This window comes from Dermacentor albipictus, chromosome 6 (assembly GCF_038994185.2).
Source record: "Dermacentor albipictus isolate Rhodes 1998 colony chromosome 6, USDA_Dalb.pri_finalv2, whole genome shotgun sequence".
NCBI classification, from domain to species: Eukaryota; Metazoa; Arthropoda; class Arachnida; order Ixodida; family Ixodidae; genus Dermacentor; species Dermacentor albipictus.
In genome coordinates this window covers 56,857,672-56,883,726 of record NC_091826.1, presented here as the reverse complement: position 1 = coordinate 56,883,726, position 26,055 = coordinate 56,857,672, and the positions used below count along the sequence as shown (strand labels likewise).

The window sequence follows — 26,055 nt, the reverse complement described above, 5'->3', positions numbered from 1 at the left end:
CGTTTCGCAAAGCTGACTCCAATTTGCAGAAGAAAAAATGGACTGCGGTATATCGAAATTCGACGAAGGGTTACACGAAGATTACGCAGATTACACGAACCAGGGGGGGAAGTGGGCTCGCGTACACACCGACTTCGTTATCGGTAACAAAAAAATAAGGACGCAGTACGTAAATAACCCGAAAACCGGAATCCCGTGACGCAAAGGGTGGATACGAGACCCGGAATAGCAATAACCAAACAGAAGCGGGTTCCAAATCGGCGGGCAAAGCTCCTGATGACCCTGCAACAATGGGCCCGATACATGTATATAAGGCGCTTTTTGCGCGTGAGAAACTGCTGCGCTCGGCAGTCAATAACAGAGGCGGCAACATTAGGGCATCACGGCAGCTTTGATAGCGAGAGAAGTATAGAAGCGAAAGTTAGACAACGAAAAAAAAAACAAACAAATATGAACTCGTCCGGCCAGTTTCTCTCCAGGCCCGCGCCGGTCCAAACCGGTCAGGAGCGCGCAAACCGTAACGGTTCCTTACGGGTGGCGTCTTGTTGATGTTTACAGAGTTCGACCGCCTCCCCCCCCCCCCCCTACCGACGTCAGGGTGGAACCTTTCATTGTTGTCTGTCGGTGATGAGTTCCTCTAAACAGAATCGACCCCTCTAAACAGGGCCAAAGGACTCTGCTAGGCGGCAGCTGCGATGGTCCTTTGTTTGGCGGGATATTAACTGTCGCATCTTGCCGGAGGCTATGCCGCCGGAAGTGCCGAAAGAATGACACATGCCCGAGGAACCTCATATTTCAATAAAACCGGTTGCCCGACGAACGTGGTAGGGACGTGGAAACACGGCGTAAATGGTTTAAGTGGTCTCGATACCATCGAACGCATGAATATTAAGTGAAAAAAAAAAAAACTTTGTGAGTGGAGTGGACGATCACGTGGGGAGTAACATAAGAATGAACTGTGCGAGCCAATAGCAAAGGCCGTCGAGCTGAGCGCGGAATATTGCAGCAGCTGCTGCTTGAAAAAAAGAGATTTTTTTTGTTGTTTTGCGTACAGTGATATCTGTATAAGATATCTGCTTATTACCTCATCATTCTTTCTTTTATACACGCAAACTGTCAGGCTTTCGAGCTGCTTATTCATACAGGCGCTGAAGCTGAATGTGAGGCTAGAAATATGTCTGCGAATAACAACCGTTAACTTCAACAGAAAATAAAACTTCAGCATCCAAATGTTTCCCCACGCTCCATTAGCAATAGGGATATCTAGACTCGCAGTAAGTGCTGTCTGTAATATGGAACGCCTCAACCAGTGGCATCTGCATACACACTTTCACTTGTCTTGGAAACAAAAGTTCCCGAGTGCATTCTGAATGTACGACTCTGTTGTAAATATTGGGCAGCATTCTTGTAGAAAAAAACGAGAGAAGAGCTCAGTGGCCTGGTTCCGAATTGCACGAGTTTGATAAATATTGCTAGAAGCTTTTTCACTAGGCAGAGAAAACTCATTGCGTAAATTGCTAGACGTTCATTTGACTATTCTCACGCAACCTGCTTTTGTTATGGTTCAGGAGCCGGAAATCGATCTCGATTTGTACGTACAGTTGAAAAACCTTGACATATGTTGCAATCTAGAGTTTCTTTCTTTTCGTTTGCCAATAGGCAGCTTGACAACCTACGGGTTGTCGTGCTGCCCAACCCGTAGGTTGACACATTTTGCATCAGCGGGGTCGTGATACATCAAACCCAACAATTTGTTTAGAATTGCTATTCTTAAAAGAGTTATAGCAATAGAGCTTAAACAGCTATGATGTGGATCTTTACGTGGATGAAATCCGCGACAAAAAGAATGAACTAGATAATGTCACGAACTCGCATCCGATATTGCCACGTTCTTCAACAGGCTGGCGTAGTTCAGCCTCCGTTATAAATTCCGAGACTCCTGCAAAATAAATCAGGATAGACGTTTCTGGACCTCGCAAATGTTATCTGATATGTAAGCATGCTTGTATGTCACTCAAAGCACCGGCGTTAAGGTACCTTATACAGCCAACTAATACCGATACGAAGCGCTGGGTGTGTTAGTGCGATTGCGTATGGTGAAAGTCTATAACTGGTACAAGTGGAAGATCAAATCCTTACCAGCCAACGATTGCCTCACGTGACCACCAGTTGCCGTCTTCACAGCGATACTCGATGCTAAACAGAATACTGCAGAGTTCACATGCGGTAGTTTACATACAAAGAAATGTCTCCGCGCGATACGCAGGCCGTAGCCGTACACCTCGTGAAGTGTACAGGAAAGCGGCTGTATGCGATGCAAAAACGACACGTTGCAGGCGGTGCCTCCTGCACAACAAAACGAGCAGACGACGGCGAGCAGACGACGGCGCTAAACTTCCAGACCGGCTAGGATGCGGGCGGCAAATAACAACAGGGGACCAACAGCAACGCAACAACGAAAGAACAAAAAGCCATTAAAAACAGGCGAACCGTCGCGCACAAAAGGCACGTATATAGAGTTCGTTTCGAAACGAAAGCAGATTTAACCAGAAGTTGAAAAAAAAAGAAAACAAGAATGGAATACAAAGCTAGTCAGCATTAGCTTGACCCGAAGCGGAAAACAGGTGGTCGTGAGGTGTTGTCAAGGTCTCCTTGTTTTGTATTTTTTTTTTCACTGGTCTGCTTGAAAAGCCTATAGGCCATGTTTATGCGTCTTACTTTTTTTGCGACGCTCGCACAAACGACTAGGTCGAAGACAGGCGCAACAAAAGATTAGATGCGGTATAGCTTTGGAACGGGCACTGCGTGGACTGAAAGAGTCTTAGACAATGCGGTGTGGAGCTGCTGACATGTGGCGCAAGCGATGTACACGTAGACTATAAAATATGCATATTTTTTCTCTTGCCACACTGATCATAAATACTGAATACGCATTGCAGGCAGTGGTCTCTGAATGTGTGTGTGTGCGCGCGCGTGTGTGTGAGTGTGCGTGTGAGTGTGCGTGTGTGAAGAAAGAGCAAGAGATACAATTCAGAGACCACTGCTGCAATTCGCATTCAACATTTATGATCAGTGTGGTAAGAAAAAAAAAAACATTCATATTCAAGCCCGAAAATTCACGCAAAATTGCCTTGCGACTGGCCGCTCCAAGCACTTTGCGTGCACTCGCGGGCTTCTTTCACGCTCGGAAAAACGCTTTTATGTGGCGCATTTCAAGCGAAAAAAAGCTGTATTGGGAGTTTTTCATGTTACTCTATAATTTTCTCATTGACGCTTTTCATCTAATAATATTGTAGAAGTTGGTTAATCAATTAAGACTAATTATAAAATTAGGCGGAGTGCAAGAAATAATCTCACTATCTCCAAGCGACGGCAAACAACATTACCTTGGTTACGTCCAGCTACGTGGCATTTGCATATCTTTAATGTTTGGTTCAAGTTACGTGCGACACCCTGTACACTTCCGCGTTTTCAACGAATCAATCAATAGACATCAATCGAAAGAGATCAATAGCGGGCATCATATTTCAATATGTAAAATAACCCATATGTTGCCACGCAAATTCATATAGTAACGTGGAAACGGCACTGAGTAAATCGGCCCTTCTCTAACAGGGAGGTATCATTAAATAAATTCGAGGGCTCAATCCCGCCAGGTGTATGATGACACAGGGGACGTCGCAAACTCAGGAAAAAGCTCTCGTAAACTTCAATTTACTTCATTTCTCAACAGGCCTAGAGACACGTGATCGATCTAAACGCACCTGCTTAAAGCCTTTCGTCAAACTTGTTATGCTTCGCGGTTCGCCTGCTTTTTGGCTAACCAGCTTCTGACATTTCATATTTAACGGCCAGACATGGAACGGCGGAATAATACAGACTTCCGCGTGTTCAACCTTCTCACGTGTCTCAGTTCGAGACCGGCCCAGGAGTAGACAACGCTGCTTACGTCGAACAGGTAGGGCGCAAAAACAAAAAGACAGACAAAGGAAGCGTGTTGTCCATTCTCATGGCGATACGAATTATGCATTCAAAAGAAAGCGCTACCGCAAGCCGCAACGGGGGATCGGCGAAGACAAAGTATTACTGAACACATATCCACCCCGTTGTGGCGAGGCCACGTAACAGCCTGGTTGTCTTGTCTCCGGTCCGACGCTAGACATTGTAAACAAGTCGACCGGGGTACATTTTATGCTCGCATCTGTTGTCAGACGTTTTGATGCGTTGCACCTGCTTCCTAGAAGACGGCGCCGTGGAAAAACAACAGAGGGGACCGAGAAAGCAAAATAGAAAAGCAACGCTCTACCATATACTAGCTAAACCAAAAGGCCGACTGCGTTCGAGAAACGTGGCCGACTGTAAGAGTGCGAAAACATTGTAGACGAAAGGAAAAAAAAGAGGAATATGTCGTCAGGTTAAGTCTATTCAATATTCAAGAAGGCTTGTTTTCTTTTCCAGCGGTCGAAGCGGAGACGACAGAGTTTCGAAAGCAGTTTTCGCTCATTCTGCCGCGGCTTCTATATTCTACGCAGCGACGAAACAGACCGATTTCCGCGTGTATTTCAACTCTGGTGCAGACGACGCATACACGTCGCAGAAATACTTGGCGGTACTCCGTGTCGCAGAAGTTGTTTGAAGAATACCTGAAGAAATAATTTGTGGTCTCACTTGGTTCTGCGCAGTTCAAACTTACGGACCTGGTATAGAGAGAGCGAAGTGAAAAGTGAAAGTCGCGAGAACGTTTAAGCAGGCTGAGCCCGATTGGTTACCCTGCACTGGGGAAAGGGCAGGTGAAAAGTTCATGTGGTGTCATTGTTGACAATAACACCACATGCTCGATGGTGTCAACGAACCTCGTGGACCTCGAGAGCGTGTCAAGCTACGGCTTTTCTTCCCAAGGTCCACTGCTCTTTGAAGCAGGAAAATAAAATGGAATGAAATGAAATGAAGTTCGCACTTTTGCACGGGGCCGCTATCGCAACCAAGCGTTCGTCGTTCAGCTCACCCCACGTGGTCGTACAGGCTGGCGCGCATTTCTAGAAGCACTGCAGCGGTTCTGTGACTTTACCTGCCGCTATACTCTGACGTTCGCATCGCTTGCAAAGGGGTCGCAACGTGTTGGCCATACTCAGACAGACAGTCCTTTTACTGACGAGGCGCCAGTTGCAGATCCACGAGTGATAACCCTACTGTTCTCATTAACGGGCGTTATCCATGTGCTCTTACACAACAAGCGCTCCAGGTCGTCTCGACGTACTATGCATGTGCTCGATACACTCAGTGCGGCCCTGACGTGCGTCCCTCGAACGCTCCAAAGTGTAACATCCTTCTGTGCACCGGAGATTGGCATCGCAGAAACGATTCAACGCAGAGTATTTCGCACTTATTCGACCGTTGGCCGGTGAGAGTGGCTGCAATAATCGAACGCGATGTTGTGCTTTCCGTACTCCCGGTCACTGCATTGAGCAAATGGGCGCTATTAACCCCGCAAAGCCGAAATACCATTCCACATCTAAGAAAAAAGAAGTAATGACTTGTTCACATTTATTTCTTACCATAGAGAGCATACGCTCGTGAAGCAAGCAAACAAGCAAACAAGGAAACAAAAATTGAAACAAATTGATTAGTATGGTAAGGTATTATTTATTATTTATATTTGCTGAACTATCCACAAGTAAAAATTATCTCGAATGTATCAAAAACGCTACAACGGGCTTCTCTTAAGTTTAGAGTGGTGAAATCAGAATATTGGGGTACCAGATTTAGCGTATCGAATATGATACGCTAATATACTATATACGTATTGCTTGTATTATCGTATATTACAGAGACAGGGTGTCCCAGTTAACTCGGACCAAGATATATAAACAAACTTGAGCCCTAGGGAAATCGTACCGACTGCATAGTAGCGGCAGTCGTATGTACCTACAGCCAGTATTTTTTTCATCACGAAGTATTATATAGTTAATTGCTTTTAATTAGTGAACGCTTTAATTACTGCTTGAATTACAAACATATTAATTTCAATGTCGTAGGGCACCTCAAATAACCTCCGAATCAAGCATTTCTTTCGCGCTGAAGTGGCCCTGGTTGTTTTATTCCAAGAAAAAACAAAAGCCCGCGAAATACGCGACATTCGAAATAGCTGTGCACTCGCACGCTGCTACTCAAGCCGCCCACAAGCAACCATTCAAAGATATACGGCTGCATTCTCTTATCGCCGCATCGTAGAAGGCTCGGCTACGCTTATCGATGCGTCAGCGGCGTGTTCTCTTCATGCCGCGACCATCATATAGCGTGGGGCTGCTGAGCACGAGGTCGCGGGATCGAATCCCGGCCACGGCGGCCGCATTTCGATGGGGGCGAAATGCGAAAACACCCGTGTGCTTAGATTTAGGTGCACGTTAAAGAACCCCAGGTGGTCGAAATTTCCGGAGTCCTCCACTACGGCGTGCCTCATAATCAGAAAGTGGTTTTGGCACGTAAAACCCCAAATATTATTATTATCATATAGCGTGAAGCCCTGTATCGAGCTGCCGCCGCTAGTAAAGCCGTGTGTGCGTGGTTATTCGCTTGGGAGCGCTTGAGTGGCGGCGCGCGAGCGCGTGTCTATTTCGTGTATTGGATGTGTCGCGCGCTTTTGTTTTTCTTTTCTCGAAAAAACCAACGAGGCAAAGCTGAGAACTAAACAAATGCTTGATTCGGAGGTTATTTGAGGTGCCCTACAACTTTGTAATCGATATGTTTGCGATTCAAGCAATAATTAGTTAATTCCTTTTAATTAGTGAACGCTTTCAGTGATACTTCGGGATGAAAAAAAATGCTGGCCGTAAGTACATACGACTACGGCTACTATGCAGTCGGTACGATTTCTCTCGAGCTCTTGGGTATTTTTTAAATCTTGGTCCAAGCTAGCGTGTGTGTGTGTGTGTGATATACGATAGTATAAGCAATATGCATATAGGATAAGGAATTTTTCGGTCATTCAAAATCTAAAATTGTAATGTAGCGACACGCAAAGGCTACAACGGCAATGTATTTGCCGCTGATCCAGTCGTCTGTCGTATAAAACCATGAAATAACGAAAGCAACCACCACCGCCTCTATCTAGACGGTGTTGAGTCGGCTGTTCTGTCAAAATAAGCCTCGTCAAAATAAAGCTACGGATGTGACCACGGTGTCTAGATGTTAGAACGTGATAGCTTTATAGCGCACGCTCGAAGTAGAACCCGTCTGTGTCGAAATCAGAACGAAATCACCGCCTCCTAAATTGTTTCGTTAATTCGGGTTAATGATAACATCTAACTATATGAGTACCTGCCGGGGAATGCAAATTACTTCGTTAAATTGGGAACTTCGTAAAATTGGGTTTCGCTATATCGAGTTTTAACTGTATACGAATGTCAATCTTGGGATTTGTAGGGTTAAATACAAGGGCAATAAATTCGGTGGATCGACCGCGTCTTGATCCTGACGCCGCAATGACGTCATAAATTGGGGAATAATTTGGACAATTGATATTAACTCACGTTGTCATCGTGGTCCAAGACGCCGTGCACGGAAATGCGCTCGCCCCGTGCTTCTCACCGGCTACAGAATTACATTAACAAAGCAAAACGAGAAACGAATGATCAGCACTGCAGAACGTTGATGTGAGGCTAGGAATGTAAAATTCACCTCCTTGAGAACATTCAAGTTTGATTTCCCAAAGATGAGCTATACTGGCAGAAAAGGGTGTTTCGACGTTTGTTTCACGATCTCGGCCACTATAAAGGGGTTGATTGCTTATGTACAACACTGCGGTTCTGACGTCGTCTTCCGAACACTTACGGAAATTTTAAGGTTGCTGCAAGTAGGTCGGAAGAAGTGCTGATGGGCTTCAAGTCAGTGAAGTTACTGTTGCATACCACACTGTCAACTGAGCGTTCTCCTTGCTTCTTAAAAAAAAAACGAAAGAAAAATATCCCTTTCATTACTGAAGGCTAAGAGAGAGAAAAAGAGCAAGAAGAGGAAAGGCAGGGAGGTCAATCAGAGGAGCACCCGGTTTGCTACCCTTCACTGGGGGTAAGGGAAGGGGGAATAGAAAGAGGAAAAGAGGGAGAGTGAGTACGTAGTGCGCGTGTGGTGATGAACAGGGTCTCAAGCGTCAAGCGCCTGTAAGAGGTCCGTATTCTCGATGTCAAAGGAGCGTACGACAACGTCGCCCATAAGGCCATACTGAGGGCAGGTTTTCAAGCAAAATCTGCAGGTGGACCTTTGTAAGTTCAAGATGTGTTCCGCTGAATGATTCTCGCTAGAATAAGATAAATTCGCGCTCATGTCTTATAACTGCGCGTGTACATGTGTGCGGACTAGATTTGAGTGTAATCACTGTATACACGTATAATGGTGCGTTTGCCCCTTTCCTAAGATCAACTCGTTTTTCTGCTGCGCAAGTTGCTTGCAAGACAGACAATTTTAACAGGGTACTTGAAGTTCAGGTATTGTCGGTTTCACGTGTGTTACGTTGCGTAGAGTTCACAGAAGCCAATCCTTCACACGGGAACGTCAAGAAGGATAAAAGTCTTGGAATACTATCTGGAAGTTTGGTGCCACAATCAACTGATACAGCTTTGCGATCGAGATCTGCTATTGAACTGTGAAAAGGGCTCTTTACTTTGGTTACAAGACTTGCACAACTTTGGAAAAAATTTGATGTTATATAGGTGACCTCCTTGAAGGTTGTATAAAAAATATTCAACTAACGTAAGCCTGTTAAACAATCCTAGTTACGGTGCATACCACGAAATGGCAGAGTTCAACAAGGATAGTTGTGCTGGTGTAAGAATGCCTTGCATTCAGTGCTGAGGCCTGAAGTACCCTGTCCGAAAGCGCTGGTGCGCCAATAACTGAACCAAGTTATTGCACAAGAGAACGATGGAATATATATCCAAAACGGCTATAGTACCGGCTTAGACAACAATACGTTCCAATACTGTGAGCGCTCACTTTATTTGTTAGCGCTTGATGCATTAGATTACAGATAAAAGTTATTTACGAATTTTGAGCTACGTGTACATTCTATAGTCGTCCACTGGTTTTAATGTGTCGCTGAAAAATAATCACTGTTTTATCCCCGTTACATTTCCATTTATAAATGATAATAAAATGAAGCTATCTCAACTCAGCTGAAACGAATGTTACACGTATACAGGCGCTACCACGTTCGTAGATGCAGACATCACATGACCCACCTGAAGTGACTGCCACCAATCGCCGAACAACCTGCATCAGGGTAGAAGTCCACAGAGGAGCACACATATAGTCCGCCAGTCTCGTCACAGTCATAGCGCCGCGTTGAACAAGGATAGTCGTCGCGGCACTCAGTCCTTAGGTCAGAAACAACTTTAGACATGTCGTAGCAAAGTCCAGTTTCGCAAACAGGGGATAACGTGTTGATGCACTCCATTTTCTCTCGCTAATTACGGCCGCACGGCTCTTCACGGTTTCTGCCGAAGTTGAACTTCCAAAGCACGCGGTAATCTTTTCTTCACTTTAGAGCGACACATTGTCGAGGGGACGTATAGTTCACCACACACGTCGAAAATCTGCATTTTCTTGGTACTGATTTACTATGGCTGACTGTACCTGAATGAATAGCAAGCTATAGACAGAGGCTCCGTGCAGTTTAGTCATAACAAAACGTTTTGCACATTTGCACAATCCGGATGCTGAATTAGAATTGTGCGGCTAATTAAAGCAGCCAGGATGCCTTTACGGCAGCAAACACGGTTTTTCGGAGCGCATTTCATGGCGAATCGTCAATGACTAGAGTGAAGAGACGCTTCGAAGAAAGTGCAAAATGGACAACGGACACGTTTCGCCAATTCTCCGCAGCACAACGTCAAACTGAAGCCGGAAAAGAAGAGAACCAAGCGCCGAATGAGAAAGTCCCATCGTAGGTCGGAGTGTGTACCTTGGCGTTTCCGACATGGTCAAGGTGCGCGTGCCTTCAGGCTCCGTCACCCGCGGTGCCGAATTATCGCCGCCGATCGCTGGAATTTCTTCGCTGCGCCGAAATTTCGTCACTTGGCCGAATAGTAAGCCCGAAACGAGTGTTCACTGGCCAGGGGAAGCATTCAATGACGCTGCAGTACTCGCAGACGATGGTTCACTTGCGGTTCACCTTCACTTGCGGGACGTCCGCGAAGCGCGCATTCCGCATGCCACAACTTGACTGCGCCGAGGGGGCAGTCCGGAGTTGTATGTTGCCCAGAATTCCGCGAGAGGGATGCCGTGGACGAATGAAGGAGCTGTGATCGCCTTCTTGCCCACTTCCCTACGCGCCCTTTCTCTCTCCTCCCCCGTTTCGGTTTAGCGCCCTACTAGGGCGTCTCTTCCTCCTTTCCAGCGTGAGGTGCTACTTCAAGACAAGAGCCCGGGACAAGTTATTACGGCTGTCAGGGGAGATTTCGCCTCCTTTCCGGCCCCATTTTCTTGCAATGACGGCTGAAAAGTTTTTCCCATTGCACCTTACCGAGCCCCGCCTTCCCCGTTGCACCTTTCTTTGTCCTACTTTCTTAAACCTGTATTTTTTTCTTCTCACATCAGCGGTGTTTTCTTCCGTTTCCTCGTTCCATTTATTTTAAACGCTAGGCAAGCTTCCCTTTTTTTTTATGCGCCGTCAACCCTTTTGTCCCCAGATTTCGCCTGAACCATGACGTCACGGTTGAACGGTTCACTACTCGGACATTTACCCGGTGTTCTTTTGTTTTCAGTCACGTACTCATTACTCCATGCACTTTTCTGTCTCTCTCTCATGATGATATTTTTTTTATTCCACAATATCGGCGTTTGACACCGAAAGAGACAAACGGTTGTTCCAGCGAGGTAAAGAGAAATGATGGGTTTGTGGATGCACGACACTCATGCTACGCAACGAAAAAAAAAACGTTAACACTTTTCAGTATGCGAAGTGAGGAGCGACGTGGTCGTCGTTTTAGAAATTAGCCGCCTTACGCAGAAATTTGAGGATCCCTCGAAGCCCGCTTCGGGACCAGCGCATGTTTTACCGAGCATGTATTCTCTCAAAGTACTTTTCCCGATAACGCCATACGCGTCCCCGCAGACTTGCATTAATAATGCACTCCTGGTTATAGTATATACGCCTCCGATAGTACATTTTGTGATTGGCTGCGTAGCATCGACAAAATTTATGTGCCTAGCACGTCCCAGCGCATCGGTGGCAGCCAATGCATGGGAGGTGGCTCTAGTGGGCGGAGGTAGCTATACCATGCGCTGTGGCAACGTAAGCCGCTTGTGTATTTGGAGCAGCAGCAGTCATATTAGTAGTCGTCGCAGAAGCAGTAGAAACATTGGCGGAGCCGGTGGTGGAGTGGCAGTAGTCGTGATGTAAGAACTAGCACAGCCGAAGGAGCCACGCTGAAGCACTTTAGTAGCATGAGTTTATAGGTAAACATAGATAGAAATCTGTGTACACTGCGTAATGTCTAACACACCTTTGACACCTAAAGGCTTAGTCACACTAGGCCAACACGACACCGATGGCGACAGCGTAATTTTCCTTCGTGTCGGCACAATGTGACCTCTGTGACAATATGACAGAGGTGCACAATGCACCTCTGTCACACTGTACCGACGCCGAGATCTTCGCCGACCGTCGGCACAATGTGACAGAGGCACCGCCACTAAGGAAAAAACGCTGTCGCCGACAGTCGGCAGACCTAAATCGATGTCGCGTTGGCCTAGTTTGAATGAGCCTTAAATGTGCCGTACGCGCATACATAGACACCATCGAAGGAAACGAGGACCTATAGCTTTCTAGAAGGAGTAATAAGTGCTTGAGAGGTCGCAGGCGTCTCGACAACCGATATGGCAGTTGATATCTATTACAGTGAGCGCCACCAGCCGGTAGTCGGTCGATACACCCTTAATCTCTTTTCAGATAGGTGCCAGTAAGCGAGGCACATTTGCAAAAGTGTTTCACTTGCTATGTTGAGCACATACGTGGAACGAATATCATTGAGCGTCGTCTCTTATCTCTTGCGTCGGGCCTCTTGCGCCGCACTGTTACTGTATATCACACTTAATGTCGTCCCAGATAGGTTCCACTTGGTGCAACATACGTGCAAAACTTTTTTCACTTAGTGAAACTTATGTGAAATCACCGACATGTGAAATGAAATTAAGGGTGTATACGAATGTTGGTGCGCACTAACTGTACTTCGAATAGAACCTTCAAGCAAAGATCCATTGCAGTCTTGTTTCAGTCCCTCTCCATATGGGGAACCGGCGCTCGCCAGAAGGCGCTATGGCAGTTTGGGTGGGCAACTGTACTACGCTGATGGCACGTGGTAAAGGCGCCACGAAAAACAGCGGGACATTCCGAACGTTAAAGGAAGCGCGCCTTCTACCAATGTTCGTTTCAGCCCTAGGCGCGCAGCCAAACTCTGTCCATTGCCACGCGCGCTGAGAGGTGCGCATGCGCACCAACGTTCTATAGCAAGCCGGTGCATAGTCGGCAAAGGAGCTGGACACATGTGCCTCAAGATGAGCGCGGCAATCTTGCCCACGTTAAATCGCAGCACGCGCTACTACTGATAACTGTTCCGTTCGCCCGCTAGGCTGTGTTACGGCGCTGCTGTCGGCGTGCGAAGCTTCAGCGCTGGTCGCGCGTAGCCCGATGTGCAAATTAGTTAAGTCAGCAACAATGACCTCTTCCAACTTCAGGTATCTCGTTATCTGCTCAAACGCTATTCATCCGTAAGTTATCAACCATCCACAGAGTCAAGCGGATAAACAGCCGCAGTATCTACGATTGCCAGTCGTCAAGGTTAAGTCCCACTTCAGCACGTGGAGCCGCGATAGCGTCTCCTAAATATATCAGCCTAGAGTCCAACACACGGAAAGCATAGGGAAGAAGTATTGGACGACAGCAAACAGCAGATAAGGAAATGAGATGAAAGCTATCGATACGATAGATAACTAGAAGCAACTTTTCTGCTTCAGCGAAAGTGGCCAGCCGACCGGGCAGATGATTGAAGTCGGAGACCGCATAGAAAAACTTATCTCATCCGAGAATGTAGCGGCACTTAGAAACGTCGGGGAAAACGCCACAATGCGGCACACCGCGTGTTCTTTATCGTTTCTCAGAACGATGGCTGTAGCTATAGGAGGGAGGGGGGGGGGGGGGGGGCTAAAGGCGCCTATGCTAACATTGAGGGTGCTTGCATCGCGAGAAATATAGGAGCATACGTTGTTGCAGCGTGTTTCTTTTTGAACCTAAGCAATGGTTGTGTCGAAAGAAGAAAAGTTACGGCAGATACGACGCAGACGCTCCCCGGCGATAACCCACGTCACAGCTGCTGTTTCTTTTCCACATCGTACTTCAATTGCAATTACAACATGATACTTTACCCGCGATTTTGCTACAAGAAATCGCCGGTGTGCGTTCATAATCAGAGCTCGTATATCCGCCTCGTGCGTCTGTAACCGTTCCTTGCTTCACCGCAGTAAACAGGACGTACCAATCTAAATCTTAGTTTTGTAGCAAAACGAAAGACGCAAATGTAAAATTTCGAATTGTGCCTGCATTTCTCGGAGATGGTGGGCAGTAAAAACACAACTTTCCGTTATTCACGGGGAAAGCTATGAGAAACGTTGAATAACCAAAAGGATAACAATTTCGTCTTGGCCTGTACAAAAAGATACCCGTGGGCCCGTCAGGTTGCGGTAGGTTGGTTCAGGCTTGAGAGCTTTCATACGCACGCCAATCTCCTGTTTTAACAGCGCTTGGACGCGTGTGTATATCCCTATATATAGCACAACCTATCACTGATAGTTTGGACTATAGCTTAGCTGAGCGTTCAGTTAGAGCAAGAGATTCTGAAAAGATGTAAATACATAGTCGAGGGTTCGTGCTAGGGCATTGCTTTGCGGTGCTAAACATGGCCGATGTCGTAGGTGGGGCACGTACCCAATCAAGTGTTACAAAACGTTATGCCGCGCTCTAGGCGCATTACAGGCCGGTTGTGTGAACACATACTGCGGCGTATCTAGAGCTTGGACACTGTCACGCTGCGGTATACTTTAAATGTATACGGAGTCGTCAACGGAGCAAGTGCCTATAGAGTTCGTAATTTCAAGTTGCGTGCAGGAAGCACTGCTGTACGGTACTGAGCTTATAGTAGCGAATATGAACAATGGGTGATGTAGACTACAGTTAGTCCGTACGAGAGCACGGAGTGGTTGTTTCCGGTTCCGGTTCAAAGATAGAGCTTGATGTTACCCAACACTGCCAGGAGAAATGATACAACCGAGCTCCAAGAATTCGCCGCTCGCGTCAACGCGTAGAGGCAGCTCACGGTTTTTCTGTTTTTTTGTTTTTTTGTTCTTTTCTCTTCGGCACAATTTCTTTGGTGAAACGCGTCGTTGCAAAAACATCGAGGGCGGAAAAAGAGTCGATTCATCCAGCAGGAGTATCGAACAGTCACGATAAGATATAGTCGTCGACGGCTTCATCACAGCCTTGTGTCCTCAAGCGGTACGACAGAGATTGGAAATCACTACCAGCGGAGGGCGAAGTGACAAAAAAAAAATAAAATAAAAAAATAGGGGAAACAAGAAACAACTGACATAGGTTTTTTTTTTTTTTTGATGTCACGTAAGAAAGCGTGGAGGTTGCACACCCGCCACGAAGTCAACAGCTCGGAACTCACCTTCTTAAGTCAGCGAGGCGAAGGGCCAGTCCTCAGCCATGGTGAAGCTCCAATCGCTGTTTCACTGGAACAGATTAAAAAAAAAGACTTCTTTTACTCTGGTGCGAAACTTCGCCAATGGAACTATTAAAAGGGCCAACATCTCCTTCAATCAATTACGCATACAAAAAAAAAGCGGATGGCAAATAAAGTTTAAGGACCAATGCAAATAGATACAAACTAGTAATTACAAATCTGTTTTTATTCTACAGAGACAGAACGTCCACGCTTTCTTCGCGCAATAAATAAACAAACAAACAAATAAATAAATAAATAAATAAATAGAAAGAAAACGTCCCTTTTGTTCGACGGCAAAGCGTTTAAAGGTTTCTCAGAACGCTGGAGCGATAAGGAGCACCTCCAACGGCACCTCTGCGGCGCACGAGATGAGACTGACGAGAAACCGTAAGCGTTATCGTAGGCGACCAAATCAAGAATTACTTGGAGCTTGACGTTCGCAATGTGTTCTGCTCAGACTAGTGTGTGCCACATCGTCTCACAGCAATTGTGCTGTTACCCTAAAGCTACTGCGGTATCACGAATTCTTTACGAATTTTCTAAAAGGCACTCGTTTGGCTGGGAGTCCCCTTGGAGGATATAAATGACCAAAAATACCAGAAGCACTTCAGTAGTATGTGAAAGCTCACGAGAGAACATGAGTTGAAGGTTGCACGTGTGATAAACGTTAATGTTCACAGGGGGGATAATTAGGCATAAGTTATACTTTGCCTATCTTTCTTCCAATATTTGAATGAAGGCTCGGTGCTTGTTTAGGAGTGCAATGTCGAGCCTTCAAAAATGTAGGTATATGCGCAGTTCAGTCGGCTGCATTTGAAAAAAAGTTACGCACAAACCTTGTCCCGCTGTTGTTACTGAAACGAAAGAGGTCTACATCGGAGGAATGAAGATAGCTTAACCCGTAGCCTTCGAATTTGAAAAAAATGGCTGTGGCTTAGGTAAGGTTAAGCCCAGGATGCGAAGCATACTAGCCTTTATTTTAGTTGTTGAACCACTGTTTAGCCTGGTGAACTGCTGTTGCTTGGCTATATTTCGTTCGGCTAGACGAAGAAACAACTCATGCATTACTGCTTCGCCTTCAAGACTGGAACGCGACAGCGTTCCCGTCGACCCGCCAAGGGGTGTAAGACAATGGGCTACAGGGCAGCGACTACGCGCCCCGCATTGGACGCGGTGAGCGTCGAGCAAAGCAGCTTTCGGCGCGGCAACGAAATGTGCGCCTGAGCAAGAGACGCACGCCTTAGAAACAGCTCGTTTCTAAGGCAACACCGCATTCACTAGAGGCGCTTTTGTACCGCTTTGAAGCATCGTACTCGTGGCTCAGTGGTAGCGTCACCGTCCCACACTCCGGAGACCCTGGTTCGATTCCCACCCAGCCCGTCTTGCAAGAGTTGAGCCAAAGCCACTTCTCCTCTGTCGTGACGTCACGGTGTCACGTGGTTTCAAGGCGACACCGCCGCGCCTGAGGAGCTGGGTTGAGCTCTCGTAATATGCTTCGCATAAAAAAGTTACGCACAAACCTTGTCCCGCTGTTGTTACTGAAACGAAAGAGGTCTACATCTCAGGAATGAAGATAGCTTAACCCGTAGCCTTCGAATTTTCACTGAGTACGGAAATATTTCCGGTGCTGCGCTAAATTTTTCAAAATGTCGTTATTTGTTCATTGGTTCACCACAGACACGCCTAAGTCCCCTTTTCCGTCTTCAAAAGAGCAATTCTCTTCGCATTTTAGGCCTTGACTACACCTCTAATGGCATATCAGACTCTGTGTGGCTCTCAATTCTTGAAGATGTAAGGCGAAATATTGAAGATGTTCAAGGTTATGATTTACCCCTATCAGAAAGAAGGTACTTAGCGCAGTCTGTATTTTGCGGCCGAGTGTGGTACGTTTGTCACGTCGTACAGCCACCATTACGGGTTACTAGGTCCTTGCAGTCCCTTCTTGGTGCCTTCTTCTGGTCGGGCCGTACAGAACTAGTCTGTCGCGCGGCGCTTGGGCAACCACGCTCTCGCGGTGGGTTCGCCTTCCCATCCGTGTCTGTCCGCTGCCGGCTGCTTGCTCTGCGATTTCTGCTCCGTCTGTTACAGCATGATCAGTGTCCAGCGCGTGAACTCGCTTGCTATTTCCTTGGCACGAAAATTCGCTACATGTTACCGGGCGTACACTTAAATCGCGGCCCACAAGTGTTAAAGGCGCCTACATTTTACTGTATGACCGTGGCATTTTATCGACACATACAACAGGTATGTCCTGATGTAGACGTTCTCCAAAACCGTGTAGTAGATACTATGTCAGCCTTACTGCTTCCTCTAGTTCCCCCAGCGCGCCTCGCACGTTCCAATAATGTGTCGTGGGATGCGATAACGGCGTCATTTTTGCCTGGCCACCTACGCGACTTCATGTGGCATCTAGGGTGGCAAGTGCTTCCAACTCGGGACAGGCTTGAGCGGTGGGGCGTTGTCCCATCTTCGCAGTGTCCCAATTGCCCCCTTCAAGAATCCAATAAACATGTACTGCTGCAATGCGTCGTTGCCAGGATATTTTGGAGGGCCGTGCATACTGGATTTCGTGGCCTTGGAGTTAACCGCTTTATTACATCTGGTCGCTGCTCACGTGGCCGCTTCGCGCGACTTTTAATTGCTGCGGGGGCCTTCTGTCTATGGCGTAACCGGTGCGAGGCAGCTGCCATGGGACGTCGTCACCGCGCTCTGTTTCCACTTATGGGGAGGCTCTACTCTGAGCTACTGTCGTTTCTGTCGGAGGAGTTGTTCTTCCTTGGAGAAGAAGAGTTCCTTCGACAGTGGTCATGTCGTTTCCTGTCGGTGGCTAATGGACGCGTATGGCTGAATTTTCGTCCAGCCTGGTTCTTGTAGCCAGACCATCAGAATTATTCATTTAATGCACATAGAATGCAGGTGCCCGTGATTTCTGTGTGTGTGTCCTCTCGTATACATGATCATTTTTGTATATACACATCTCGTGCACATCACTTCAAAATTGTGTAAAGAGTTCTATCACATCATCATTGTATATAACCATTGTGCACACTGTATATATTGAAAATCATTTTGTACATGTGGTATTTAGTTTATGTGTAACTGTGCCTTTCCGTTGGTATACGTGTTTATATGTTGGTGCGTGAGGACTCGGACACTACTCGCGTTGACAACGCGCTGTGTTTCGTGTCTTACGTGTTATCGTCCGCGTGGAATTGTGCCGTGATTATGACTCAGTGTGCGTATCGTCTCTTGTCGAAATAAATTTTTTCTAAACACATTAAGCCACACAACGAGCAATGTCTCCTGTGAGATTCAAATTTGGAGTTATCCAGAGGGCCACTTCGTTGTTGATGGTGGAGAACGCTTCCTGCGTCGCGGGGCAACGAAATTCTTGAATGTGTGCAATTAAGACATCTTCGATACTGAACTAACGGGCGCATAAGTAGCTTCATGTCCTCAAATATATCAAATTTTAGTTATTTTAATTAAACAGGCACTACGCATAACATTACTCGAGCGGACATCTTTCTTGCTTGGAACAGAAGCCACAAAGCCAAAAAAACAAAGTCAATGTTTGTGTCACCGGTCGTGACCTGACGCGCTGGTGTAGCGCCGATGCGCTGTTTCTGCAGTAATCGTTTATGGTCGCTGTGAGGTGGTAGGATTAGCAATGTCACTTGCTGCCTTTTCGTTCTTTCACCAGGCAATGTCAAAGAAGCGCACACCACTGGAGAGCCAGTGGACATTTAAGCCGGCTGGCACTGATATTACTCTTAGAGATCGCGAAATAAATGCCGACTATATATCAGTACATATTTTTGCCACTGGAAACATGTTCTCGGTCAGTCCCGTCTTTGCTTTCAATGAAATCAAACGCACACCGATTATTTTTCTTTTCCTTTCGAGAAGCTGTAGAACAGCTTAAACGGCATGCGGGTTGCGCCTGTCTCAATCCTAACGTCGCCGTCGGTCCTGCTCGTAGTTCTCACGAAAAAGAATATGATGATGGGGCTATATCATGGCCTTTCTAGTTGCGGCTATTAACCACGCAGAAATAACGACGGCCTTCAAGCTTTTATTTAATTGTTTTGTAAAGCTCCTCGTCAAGATTTGATAATGCGTGCCGTATGCACTCCAACCCATTTTCATTCTCCGAATAAATTACCCTAGCATGATCAGGGTCACATTATATATATATATATATATATATATATATATATATATATATATATATACAGCAGGTGCACATACACTTGGCGCAAACTTTGCACGTACAGCCGCTAAGGTACCAATGGTGAACAATGCTAAATGTTCAGGAGTACCTACGTTCTCCCTTGGAGTTCACGCGCAGTGTTCAGGTGTGAACTTATTTCTAAGAAACTGAGGGACGAGTGCATTTATAAGTGTAAGTTGTAATGGGAGCACACTTTTTGCTTGCAGTAAGTATAACTACATTTGGAAAGATTCATCAAACGAACGGCTCAGGCTATTACCCTTCGTACATTCTAACTGATTAGCCAAATGACTTACGAGAAGAAGGACATGCATACGATCTACGACGAGGAGTTTTATGCGTCAAGAACAATGCATTTCATTTCCCCGAGCCACGAGAAACCAAGGTCTAGACACTCAAGACAAACTCGACCAGCAGTTACATTTATGGGAACAGACTGAACGGGAAGTTCAGAAAAGAAAAGAAACGAGAAATGAAAAGGCGACGACAGGTTAAGCTGAACAGTAAGGTCTTGTTCCCGAGAACTGCTCTTTTCACCGCTGCTGCATCGTCGGCCCCGACCGAACGTGCTATGCAAATCGACCGAGGCGTGCTCGGTGCTGCTCGGCGATCCAATCGAAATGCTGCGCCGAATAAATAGAGGCGACGTGTGAACGGCAAAAATCAGAGCAAAGAAAGAAAGGAAGAAAGAAAGAGGCAAGCAACGGCTCCTCCAAAACTCGGCTGCCTTAACGGGGAAGAAAGCGACAAAACAACGGCGACAACACGTCGATGAAAAGAAAGTTGCAGCCGCCGTGTACGGCAGGGCGGGTACGCGAAAGAAAGAAAAAAGAAAAGAAATGAAATTTGGAACGCGAGGGGAATAAGAAAGCGAGAAGAAAACAAAAGTAAGGAACGGACGCCTTCGGGAGCACCGCAGCAGCTTTTTTCCGCCAATCGCGACGCCCCCGAACAAAACAAGATGGCGGTCTCGGACCAATGAGAATGACGCGTCCCCTTTCTCTTCCCCCCCCAACGAAGCCCTGCGTTGAGGCGACCAATCGTCGGCGTCGTTGCTTTTTCGTTCCGCCAAACGCTGCCGCGAGCGCGCTGCAGCGGTTGCGGCGATGGAAGGGCCGAAGAAAGGGAGAGGCATTGGAAGCGGGGGGGGGGGAGAGGGTAGAATAAAAAAAGAGAGGCGGTAATAAGGCACCGCGCGCCTCTAGCGAGCAGCAAGCAAGCGCAGGCCGCGAGAAATAAACAACGACCAAAGCCTCCCCGACGCGCAGCGCAACCTCCCCTTCTCGAAAAGCGAGAGAGCCGGGAAGAAAGAAAAAGTTGAAGCGGGAGCAGGCGCATAGCAGACGACGCAAGCGCAGACGACGCCAATGCCGCCGCTACCGCCATCGACGTGCAAACGCGGCGAACTCGGCGCGCGCTGGTCCGGCGCCCATAGGAAACAACAACGTCCTTTCCCGAAAGTGAAAAGAAGGGGACCGCAGGAGAGAGAGAGCGAACGGTTACGATCCCTCTTTCTGCACCCCTCGCTTTGGAAATGTCCGCGGAAACGCCTGTTTCGCAAGCTTTCGAAGTTCTACCCCCGACCCCCTACGCAACACTCCTGCTTCTGATGCTCTTTCAAACACTCCCTTTCCCTGCGCTTTCACGCCAATCGTTCCCGATTTTGACCAACGCGTTCTCGCTTTTCAACGCGAGCGTACCTCCTTTCTCTATACATCCTCTTCCTCTTTTCCATATAATCCACTTCTTTCGCTTTATACCTAGTAAGTACGTGCACCGTGCCTGCACTGTCATTTCGCTACTGGACGTGGATTGAAGAGAAAGAGCGGGAAGGGGGGGAGGGGGTGGAGTTGTATAGGCGCACATTAGCCGGCAACGATCACGAACGACTGGTATCTAATTATGATTTCATCGTCGTTGCCTTTATTTTTGCTCTTAGTAGGCTGACGTGGTCAGGAGGTGAAGAAAAAAAAAATGAAAATGGAGAAAACCCATTCGTGCCTAGTAGAGCGGGCACGTAACTTCTCTGAATCGTACAGGTCGTGTTGTACGACGCTTGTCTCTTCCGTTTTGACGCAACGTTAACATATGACCACAGGACCAATGCGAGAGTTACCGCGAGACACAATCTCATGTAGTAGCTCACGTGCTCCTTCCTGACTTGTTACGAAACTATTCGTTAACAGTCTTTTATCACAGAAAAGGAGGATTCTTTGAAACGCGCACATGAGCATATACAAAAAGCAAAAACCGACGTGTAAGGATGCGGGGTTTGCTTCACTGCATAAATAGTCACTATGTGAGAAAACAAACTTTACAAAAGCATGTGCACAGTTCTTGCGTTTAGCTACCAGTTTACAGCCCACCCGTATCGGTATTTCTTTTCTAGTTTTAAAGATAGACCAATAAGTGCTTTGCTGCACTTGTGGTCGCGCATGTAAAGTGTTAAATAAGTTTATCGACCGCCATTCACACGTTTACAACAAATCGAATTGCTATAGTCACCTTTCCAGAAATGAAACTCTCACCACAAGTTAAAGACGAAAAATCTCTTGCATTAAATGCTTCTCGTAGTCGTCTATTCTGCTTATCGTTTTATCATTTTGCTTCTATCGATGAGAGGGCATGGATTAGTGCCATAAAGTGGAATAGAGAGGGGAATACAGATATAACTGCAGCATACTAGGCCGAACGAATAAGAAAGCCGGTACGCATGTGTGTATGTATGGGTAGCGCCGCTGCGGCAGCAGGGGCCACCGCGAGGGAATGGCATATTGACACATCCCAACCTTGGACTCTTCTATAACAGCCGTACATACACGAGGGGTCACCTCCCGGCATCGGTTCGGTCGACCCCCAAGGGGGGGGGGGGGGGGGGGGGGGAGGCCGTAATAAGCCTCTTTCGGGGGTGGCGTCCTTCCTCGCTTCGAGCAAGACGAGACAAGCCGAGAGCAGACGAGACGAGCCAGACTCGTCAGGTCAACGCACACTGACCTTTCTCTCCTCCCCCGCTCCCTTCTACAGCTTGTGTTACAAAAAGAAGGAAACGATCAACCGTTTTCGAAGTGCGCCTCTCTTCTTACTTGCGTACCCTTGTTTCTTTTTTTTTCTGCTTTCTAACGCCGTTTTTAGTAGAATACGGCGCTTCCCGCTCGTTTGCGGTGCATAAAATGGCCATAAAAAGGGACCTTCGATGCCGGAGGCTCGGAGCGATTTGCCCGATGCAAGGCGCCTGCCAGGTCGGAGCCAATAAAGCGAAACAAAAGAAGACGTGGAGAAACGCCTAGGAGACGACGTTTAAGAGCCCGCGCCGGCGACCCCGATAAGCCAAGGCGAACAGTGTGTAAGTAAAGCAACCCTCGGCCAGAGCGCCTGCGTAGGAGCGATCACGTGAAAGAGGCTTCACGTGCCACCGAGCTCGGCCCCAATACGCCCGTTGTTCGTTGGGAAAAAAACGCGAGAAAAAAAAAAACGCGCCGAGCGATTCCTCGTTTTAGCTGAGACCAGACCCAAAGGAGGAAAAAAAAACATAAGCGACGATGCGTAGAATAGAAATCTTTTCCTCCTAATTTGCAAACGTGCTTCGCCACGCTGCACGTTTTATGCGACTAATTGCAGCACCGGTGAGCGCTCAGGTTTCGCACGCCCTGTAAGGCTCCCGCCAGCCGTAAGAAACTTCTTTTTTCTTTTTTTTCAGAATTAAGCGCTACTCTTCGCGATACTGTAGTGGCTTCTGTTACTCCTATAGGTTGTAGGTAGAAGCATATACCCACAAACCAAAGAACCTTAATATACATAAGCTACTGCGACAACGTCAGCTAAAGGGAAAGAAGATTGTTTTTAGATAACAGTGACTTGGGTGCTGCTGGCCCACGAAGCTGTTAAGGCAATTTTGTCTTTCTTGAGCGCGACTGGCTGGTGTAAACGTGTTTGACTCGCTCAGGCCCTCCGCCTGCGTGCGCCAGCTCACCGCGGCTTGACTCCCCCTCTCCTTCCTCTCTATCTTATCTTTCTATTCCCTCTTTCCCGTAACCCAGAGTAGGGTGCCAACCAGACGCATTTCTGGTTAACATCCCTGCCTTCTCTCTTTATTTTCTCCTCCTCCTCTAATTTCACCTACTTGTGAAGTTTCTGTCAACTTGCTCGAAGCAAGTACAGTCTTGCATCCTTTCACCATCAGAAGACTTCAGAAGACATCTTCAGACATCAGAAGCCAACACTCCCTTTCGAGGTGGTCTACTGGGTCGGGGACCGACAAGCGATATTTGTCCACGAGCAGAATGCGTTTTTCGGAAATATTGATGGAAGATTCGCAAAATCGCAAAACGAGTCCAAGTTCGTAAAGTGTACGAAAACTGCCGGAGAGCTGGCAGGTATGATACGAACAACTTAAGCGCTAGAGTAATATATAAAATCAGCTGGCGGCCAATTACTATCTAGCAAAGCTAAGCATTATTAATGAAGGTGGCCGGAAATTGACGGAGTGCCTGTAAAGGAAGATTTTATAACTGAACACTGCATTTACGTGAATCTAACCACTCCACTTTTATTTAACGGCCACGATGACCAATGTCTGGGTGGATGCTTGGATTCGCAATAAACAAAAGACGATCGATCTATATGTTTATATTCTAGCTCTTCCGTACAAAGAACAAGGGGACACTTAAATTCAGTGGTTTACCTTGAGGAAATACGATGCCTGCCCCCCCCTCCCCCATAAAGTGAGAAAGGGAAAGATCTAAAATAAATTTTGAGGGCGCGAAGTTTCACACAAAACACCACGTATACACACACATAGCCGGCACTTCGGCGGAGTGTTTCAAATTTGAACCGCTCCGCCACATGTGCCATACGATTCCTGCGCAAAACGGGAATCGGTGCTCTTGCATCCCTACTCGAAAGTGTGTTTTTACGCATAACCTGCATCCCGGCTGGCTTACGAACGCAGTCTTCGAAGAAAGAGCCCGTGGCGAAGAAGAAGAAGAAAAAAAAAGAATGCTCTCTCCCACGATAGCCGAAAACCACGACAGTACCACGTCGCGTCTTCCGGTGGGACCGCAGGCATGAGTCGACGTAAACGCCCCGTGTCCCACGGCGTAAATCTTTCGCAACCTCCGCGCACTTAACCGGGAGAGTCAGTAGTGTGCCTCTAAAGACAGGCTTCCGTTATTTCTTGCGATTTCTTCTTCGTCTTCTTTCTCATAGGTACCCACGGAGGGGGGGGGGGGGGGGGGGGGTTGGCACCACACCATCTTGTCAGCTCTGACACGTCGTTCGTCACACAGTTGTTTCTCCGAAGCGGAGGAGTCCCACACTTTCAACGGTCCGCGTCCAATACAGCCAGAGCTAGCCTCGCCAACAGACAGACCACAACAAGCACGCACAAGAACGCGGTCTCCCCAAAAACATGTGTTGTAAACGTGCCAGCTTCGAAACGGCAGAGAGTCGTGTGTACAATCGCCTCCGTGGTGGTATAAGGGAAAAGTTCGAAAGGACATCGAAAAAAAGCCGATACTGTCACGTCAGGGTCTTCTTTTTCTTTGGTTTCCGCAACATTCTCTAAAGAAAACGGCCATTTAGAACATGCATTGGAACGCCCTTCTTAAATACCGGTGTCACATTTCTGACTTGTCAGCCTTTTGGGTTAAAGTGCAAACTTCCTACATTTCAGATTAAAAAAAAAAGCGCACAAGCATCACAGTGGCCCAAAGGAAAGAGCCCGTGGCTCTTTCCTTTGGGCGTTTCTACAGTACTCGGTTCTATTCGGCTAGATACCGATGTGGCGGATGAGTCGTGACGCCATGAAAAAACTGGCTCACTCCTTTCCCGCGATAGCCGCGATTGCCACATGGAGGCATTGTTTCGGCGTGAGGACATCGTGAGATCTTTTTAAATAGCATTTGTGGGAAGAACTTGAAACTTATTACGAGCAGGTGGTAAGAAAAAATGTCGCCCGGCCGATGTCCCCAACTGCCACAACGGCTACCTCGAAGCACTGCCTACGGCATTGCAGTTGAGTCCCCGCTAACTAGTGTGTAGTATAGAGGGAGAACACAACGACACCAATCGCTGATGGAACGAAAGCGTACAGATGGAGATACTGATTCTTCGTGTATGTGTTTGTGGCTCGTGTGTTTGGCTAGGGCCGGCTTTGCAGTATGTACTAAGTGAAATGTTTGCATGTACAATCACCCACAAACTTTTGCGGACCAAGGAATCGGAGAAAAAAGCTTAATATCTCAGCAGCCTCCCAAAGGAGCCTGGTGTTCGCATTTCCAGGCGCTGATGGTATATGCAGAACAGCATAGCGATGCACTGTTTCGCTGGCTACTTTTTACAGGCTGCTCGTAAATGTAACGGTTTACGTAATCCCGTGGTCCGCGAACTTTTGTAGTTGACTGAACCTTGCCAAGTGGATCGCATTGCGCCGAGAAATACGCATAACTCGTATAAGCGGTTTCATGCGTCATATCAAGGGGCTCACTCACCCCAACCTAGTAGCCCACTTATTGTCGGCATCGACAAGCAAAGTCGACTTGTGCCAGCCGAAACTGTTTAAGTGCACCCTATAGGTAGTGTGAGATGCGTGTGTCCTGATCATGCCTGAAATGCCTTTCATGTAACCGCGGAGCTAATTTAAGCGTCCTCAAAGCGCCGCGCTAACTGCCATATACCTAAGCGGCACCCCACTTCGGCTCCGTAATTCATCCAGCGTCGAGTCTTTGCTTTACACCGGAGATGCCGGGACGTATCATGCCGGCGCTTATGAGTCATGTCGCTGTCGCCAGGTGTCACCACAATGCTGCACAGTGTAGCCCCGCCAGGCACCCGTAGAAAAAGGCGTTCAACCTACTCAAAGACATCGCCGTTATGATTTCATTTCTCACGTTCAAAGATGAAGTGATGAGTAACGAGCCAATGCTGGACCTTATGAAGCGTGCGAAGAGCCTGTTTGCGTTCTCCGATGCGACGTTTGATGTAAGTTTGCGCTGAGCTGCGGGAATGTCTTTCTTTCTTCTCCTCAGGTGAATGTCAGCGCAGAAACTG

General features: G+C 47.3%; 1 protein-coding gene across 1 annotated transcript in view; it reads right to left on the bottom strand.

Moving 5' to 3' along the window:
• FoxP (forkhead box P) overlaps positions 1 to 26,055 on the bottom strand; it is a 501,832-nt gene that overhangs the window by 421,591 nt on the left and 54,186 nt on the right. The window contains exon 2 of the mRNA XM_065439573.1: positions 14,718 to 14,781. The gene's annotated coding sequence lies outside the window, so the exon portion shown is untranslated. The remainder of the gene's footprint in view (positions 1 to 14,717; positions 14,782 to 26,055) is intronic.